The sequence below is a fragment of the Miscanthus floridulus genome, chromosome 9 (genome assembly GCF_019320115.1).
Source record: "Miscanthus floridulus cultivar M001 chromosome 9, ASM1932011v1, whole genome shotgun sequence".
Taxonomy (NCBI): Eukaryota; Viridiplantae; Streptophyta; class Magnoliopsida; order Poales; family Poaceae; genus Miscanthus; species Miscanthus floridulus.
Genome location: NC_089588.1, coordinates 61,391,634 through 61,398,800, shown reverse-complemented (window position 1 = coordinate 61,398,800; position 7,167 = coordinate 61,391,634). Strand labels below are relative to the sequence as shown.

The 7,167-nt window shown below is 46.5% G+C and overlaps 1 pseudogene; it reads right to left on the bottom strand.

The window, feature by feature from the left end:
• Positions 1-3,650: 3,650 nt before the first annotated feature.
• Positions 3,651-6,826, bottom strand: LOC136482027 (CBS domain-containing protein CBSCBSPB5-like; annotated as a pseudogene).
• Positions 6,827-7,167: the final 341 nt, after the last annotated feature.

The following is a 7,167-nucleotide window of genomic DNA, read 5'->3' as shown; positions in this document are numbered from 1 at the left end:
CCACGGAGATACCAAATCAAGGGGACACAGGACTGCGCTTCCCTGTGGATGACGTCACTGAACCTTGTACATCGTGTGAGCTACACATTCCAAAGGGGAATTCCACAATCAAGGTGGTTATCGGTCTTGTTAATCCTATCGACCGAACCAAGACACCAAGGATTCATGGGAATATAATCCAAGAAGGATATGCTACCATCTCGGTAGATAAAGCTGAAAAAGGTTTTAGTGATTTGCCTCTTGACATTCCTGGAGGTGATGGCGAGAAGACTCTAGGAGAAGCAGAGAAGACATTCATTCTATGGCGCAAGCGCTACATCATCATTCCCGGGATGTCGGCTCCACCTCCTCCTAAACTACCTCACCATAGGTGCGGATGAAAACACTACATCATTAATTTATATTGGCTTAAATAATTAACAATCTGCTCATAATAATATGTCATTCCTTTTTTTTGTAGCAGATCCTCCCCCAACCTAAATCCAATTGTTCAATCGCCAGATCATCATAGTGCTCTGTACGATGACATTATGTTGGAAGGCGAGGCTGCATCCACACCATCTCCAAGGAGGTCTCCAACGCCGTAGCCGCCACCTCCAAGGAGGTCTCCAACGCCGCTACCACCACCTCCAAGGAGGTCTCCAACGCCTCCCCTGCCCCCGCCTACCAAGAAGCCAAGTGCTAGCAAGAGGCAAGCCCCGCAAACGAAGAACCAGTCTCCACCGGCAAAGAAAGCCACCATGAAACCAAGGGCTATTCCCAAAATAATATCTGAAGAGAAGGAAGAAGGAACTGATGCATATAAAAAAGATATGTCCAGATTATATGACAAACTTAAAAAGAATCAAGAAGCAAGGAGAAACCCAGAGAAACCATACTTCTTCGTAACTCTAGATATTCTAAGAAAAAAGGTGGCTTCTTACCATCAGCAACAGCGGGAATCTCGTAAGCCGTCCAAATCAATGTTAACGGACTATGACCGCACTCTCACCAAGTCAATTGAGGCGGCACAGAAAAAGAAGCGGGCAGGGAAAGGAGTTGCCCAACTCAGACAACAATCACACCAATCAGTCCCCTTGCTAGTTGTTGGTAATGAATATGGTTCGAATTTAGGATTAATGCATCAGGCAAACATACCTCCGGATGTCGATTTGGATCACCTTGGTCAATTTATTGATGAGACTGGTCTCGACCTTTACCAGATGTTTGGTGATGGAAACATTGAGAGTGCGGCGGAGGTTGATATTTGGAAGAAAAAATTTGTACTAGGCCAGAGTCTATACAACCCTCAAGCCTTATCTGATCTGGGGACGCAAATGTACCTTCTAAACAAGTGGTACATGCAGGCATCTACCGGTGGAGACTTCTGCGTTGGTGTCAGAATTAGAGACGAACATTGGTTCCGTGGCGATGATGTTATGTATGTTGACTTTGCAGAATTTCATCAACTATGCCACCTGACCTCTCTGGACAAAGTTATCATTAGCTGCTATTGCCTGTAAGTAATAATTCTTTCGATCTATTATTAAACTCATCATATGTGTGTATATGCATATAAATTATCCTAACAAGTACTATATATATGCAGATTTACAATGATAGAGCTCAGAAAGGAAGGCTACAATGAAATTAGTTTTGTTGATCCCCATATAGTATTCAAAGACCCAGTTACTCCAAAGACTAATTGGAAGTCTGAGTCAGAGAGTAACCTCATGAACTTCTTAGTGAACCAACGCCACAAGAAGGATATACTCTTTCCCTACAACTTCAAGTGAGTGTTAATAATGTCGATCATCCTTAATGGCTCATATGTTGATTCTAGTTAATTAATGAGTGTTATGCGTTATATCATATAAACACATGCAGCAATCACTGGATATTGATGGACATCGATCTGGTGAAAAGTCACTTGATAATCTATGACTCGATGAGAAAACCACAACAAAACTACCAAGATATGATAGATATTATCCAGAGGTAATTTCGGTATCTCTAGCAACTATATATACACACAAACATGATGATTAACTATATCTGATGACGTGGCAAATTTTTTATTGGGCAGTGTTTGGAAAACCTTTATTGAGAAGCAACACATGGAAAAATGCAAAGCACCAGTGAATATAATCCCTTTGAAAGTAAGTCCCCTAAACCGCATCATCTTTATTAATTAAACATATAGCTTTCACCGGATCACCAGATTGGATGATAAATCTTTTTCTCGTAAAGTGGTGTCTGAGGCAGGAATAGGGGAACAACTACTGTGGTTACTATGTTTGCAAGTTTATCAAGGTGATCTCCTAAAGAACTCCTATAGAGAGACTCAAAGTACGTTAAAAATATACTATATATTTATTTAATTATTATTATTGATTGTGTTACTATGTCTTTATATATATATATATACATATATTAATTTATTTTCCTTTAATTCAAACCTGTAGGCTCGATGGAGGAAAAGGTCATACGGCAAGACCAAATCAAAGCAATTCAAGAGTCTATAGCCGGATTTTTTAATGAGCAGGTCATCGATTCCAAGGACGAGTTCTACTTCGACCCAACACTACTATGGAAGCCAAGCTAGAGGATGAGAGAAAACTTGTTATATCACAACAACTGTAATGCAATCTTTTGTAATATATGCACATGAAATAATATAATGTAAAATACACATATGCATGCATGCATGTAAATATATATATCATGCATGCTTGAATTTCCATGCTTGAATTGTGTGATTTAATATGTTCATTGTGCTTGAACCGAAACATACTATACGCGCGTATAAATGTATAATTAGCAGCGTACAATACGACTTCGAAAACCTATTTTGAAAAGAAAACAAAAAAATGAAAAGAAAAGAAAAAAGAAAAAAACCTTTAGTCCCGGTTCGTATTACCAACCGGGACTAAAGGTGCCGGCCATCGTAGCATGTCAGAAGGCACCTTTAGTCCCGGTTGGTGTTACCCACCGGGACTAAAGGTCCTCCTTTAGTCTCGGTTCCTGACCCGGGACTAAAGGACCCCTTTAGTCCCGGATGCTTGCTCCCGGGTGAGGAACCGAGACTAGAGGGGGTTCTCCACTGGAAGTAAAGCTCTATTCTCTACCAGTGGTAAGCAAAAGAATGGCACGAGGAGGCGGGATCCATGAAACGAAATAAAGTGCCTCAGTGCGGGTGTCATCCCGTTTCCAACAACTTGGAATCGGCCCTCGCTTGTTTCATCCCTATGAAATAATTTATTTCTCTCTCTTAATTAATACGAGGCCAAACTTTTTTTTATGTGTCATCTTATTTAATGTCTATGAAATCTTCATTGAGATTGGTCAATAAAAGACCCACTCTGCTTCTGCTGAGTATCTTGTATCTTTTCTCTCGTTTGGACCCATGAATCATTTTCGGGCGTCTCCCCTCCCATGAATGATTTTGTATTGAAGTTTTACTGTTTATGTACGGCATTTTCACTTGTGGATGTATATGAAGTCACATATAACCTGCATATAGCTTATTAGTTCGTTTCTTTTAAAACTAAGGTGTGACATCACACGTCGAGACATACACGCACCGGTTTGTGTAATCCATATATATGTACTGTCTCTAGTGATCCCAAGACAGCTAGGAACAACCCCTTGGTGGTACTGGTAGCAGTAGCTAGCTAGCTAGGAGGATCTTCGCAGATACGCCATGACGCCGATCCCAGTGACAAGGGCAGCCCCAGCGGCGACCCCGCTGTACGCCGCCGCGCACGCGTCCTGGCTGGACATGCCCACCGCCATGGCGGCGCCGCTGGAGGAGGCCACCGCTTTCCTACGGCCGGTGGTGCCGGAGTAGTCCAGTAACAGCTTCAGACCCTGCATGAATTGATCAGTCGTAGTCGGTAGTAACACACCCGTCACCGACGCAAGGGCTCAATTCAAAAGCATGCGTGCCTTCCATCCGGCGAGCCTGCCGTGGTCCACCGCCGCCGCGAGGTCGTCGTCCGACGCCAGCACCACCTTGTCTCGGTCCTCGTCTTCGTACTGCACGCACAGAAATAATTGCAGGCTTTGCAACTTATCCATGCATGATCGGCATATATCATGTACAAACTTGTCCCCAGTGACGAAGCCAGAAAAAAATTTAAGAGGAGCTGAACAAAAGAATAGAGGTTTTTTTATCTTCTCTTAACCTTAGCCCCTCCTATCTAATACATGTATACATAAAATTTTAAGGAAGGACTTAGGAAAACTCCACGTGCTCAGAATGGGTAGGGGGGGCTGAAGCCCCCCTAGCCCCACCGCTGGCTACGTCCCTGCTTGTCCCATTACATATGTATGTATATATACCAGGATTTGCGGAAGTCGGTCAGGGTCGATGTCGGCGCCGAGCCTCCGCAGGATGCAGGTCACCAGCGGCGTCAAGCTCTGGACCTCTGCAGGCCAGCACAAATCTCAATCACCGTGTCGGAAATGCTACAGTGCAACATCTATCACACTGCACAGGTTAAAGGTTACTCTGATGGAAACGCTGCAACGTTGGTAGTACCCTACCACAGCTGAAGCGGTGCATCCGTCCTCGCCTGTCCTGGAGCTTGAAGGAGGAGGACGGGAACCCCGCCTCGCTGCCGCCCACAGAATCGTGGTGAACATCAGACATCATCTGCGACCTCGACGCCTCGCTGCATGCCGCCGGTTAGTTCAACCAACAGTGTCAGTCAACTACCGTAGTATCAATCAAATGAGAAAAGGCCAGCAGCCCAGCAGTGTATATATCAGTTATAGAACCGAAAAGTTCAGAGCTCCTGCAAATAATTAACCTCATCTGGGACTGGGTGTCCGTCTCATCGTCCAGGGGACCCAAAGCCATGGCGGAGTCCCAGAACCTCTGGATCATGGAGGCGGCCGCATCGTCGCTCCCCATGCCGTCGCCACCACTGCTCTCCACCTGTCCCATTTTGCGCAATGAGTAGGCGGCAGGCATCTACACTACCCAAATGCACAGTTAGCAAATATTTGGATGAATAGAGCTTACGTTGGAGATCGCGGCATGTGCGATGTCGATGACGTCAATAATTGAAATGATTGAGCCGTCTGCCAGCATGGATGCAGTGGAAAAATGAAATCAGGACTGAGGTGGGTTAATCAGATTCAGTATGTTTTCCTGATCATTCTTTTTCCCCTGAAATGAATGAAACGGTGCACGTACCTCTGTCCATCACTGGAAGATGCAGGAACTTGCGCTCTTGCATGGTTCGTAGGGCGTCCAGTATAGGCATGTCAACCGTGGCACATTCAGGGTCAGGAGTCATAACCTGCAGTTTGCATTGCATCATATAAAAGAATGTTCACCTTTGTTTAGTTAGCTCAATTATCACTTATCTAGTTGCGCAAACTAGTCCGTGCATGAAACTCAGTTGTATTTACATACCTTCTCAACTGGAGTCGCGTCCGCAGACAGGTTCTTGGCGATCACACGCATCAAGATATCCCTTGAACTGGCAGAGTCAAGCATTATAGATGATGAGAAATTGAACAAGAACCAAAAAGGGTACCAATTTGAGTATAAATTCATAGCAATGCATGCAAGAGAGCAATGCACATGAATAATTCAAGTATAAATCAACTGACGTCAGGATGGCTTGAGCCTTGCTCCCCACAGCCACTACAGCTGAGCTCGCATGCACTTCCACCATCTTCTTGGTCGCAGAAAGAACCGAATCACCAGGTGACACCATGACGACTCTGTCCACAAGCTCATAGACATGAGAATGCCAATAATAAACTAATTTGTGCTCGAAATGCAAGTCCATGGATCAGAGGAAGGGTTGTTTAATTTAATTAACCAACGTTGAGTCTTCGCTGGCAATGGCAGACAAGCAGGGCCTGAACATTTGCTCCTTGAGAGCTTCGACAATGGAGTACTCGTCGTCGCCAGCCGCCACGTTGGCGATCGCCGCCTTCCCCTTCTCGGACGCCCTCTCCATCATCCTGGCAATGGCGTCGTAGAGGCACATGGCGATGTCCAGGCATGGCCACCACCTCGCCGTTATCCACCACCAGCAGGTGCCTGAACTTGCCTGATGCATGAAATCGATCCAATCGACGAGCATGCATGCACAAGAGAAGACATCGATCCACGCTTAGTAATGTCATGTGCACGGTCCGATATATACTCCTATCCTACATATCTATCCCCGTGATGGAAATGGAATTGGACACGTGCCTTGGACCATCTTCTGCAGCGCCTCGACGGCGAGCGTGTCAGAGAGGACGAAGATTGGGTGCCTCGTCATCACCTTTCCACACCGGCGTCTCGTCGATCTTGAGCTCGCGCGCGATCACCCTCGTAGCGATGTCCTACATATATAGAAGCAACATGGCATCCATGATCTTCGACGGTTTGGGAGGATTATATTACTGGAAATTTTGTGAAAGGGGAAGAACAGGGCCGGGACCAACCTTGTCGGTGAGGATGCCGCAGAGCAGCGCGTTGGAGTCCGTGAGCAGCGCGGCGTCGGCCCTGCGCGCGGCCATCCGGCGGCACATCTCTAGCACGGTGGTGCTCTCGGGGACCGTCAGCGCCCGGGACAGCCGGAGCCGCTTCACCGTGCTTTCGCCGCCCATGGTCCTGCATGCATGCCTCGCGTCGGTCAGATATATGATCGCAGACACACGCGCGTGCGTGCATGTTATGTTCAAAAAGCATGCATGTTACATCGATCGGGACAGCCCGGGCTTGGGGCTGTCGCTCATCACGGCGGCGGCCGCCGCGGGGCGCCAGCTCCCCATCGACAGCGTCCGCCGCGGCGGTGACATGCCGCCGACCATTGCCGCGGACGGACGGACGGGACCAGGTTTTTTTAGGAACGTGATCGACTAGCAGATAGGTACGTCGTGCGTGCGCCTAATTGAGGCCTGGCTGCGTGGAGGCCGGAGGTGGCCCTTGCCTCCCGCGCTTTTTTCCTTGTCCAGGAAATTTGCTGTTTAAAAATTGCACGACGCACTCAGGGTGCTCCTCAGTTGACCAATTATAACCTGCGGTGGGAACTAGGAGCAATTTACTTGCAAAACTTAGATCCTTTTCATATATGAGAAATTTCACTGGTTAACATGGGGAAGAAAGATGTACGTATTTATTGATTGCTACATATAAAAGTTTGAGTCTAGACATTGTCGATATCACTACTACAC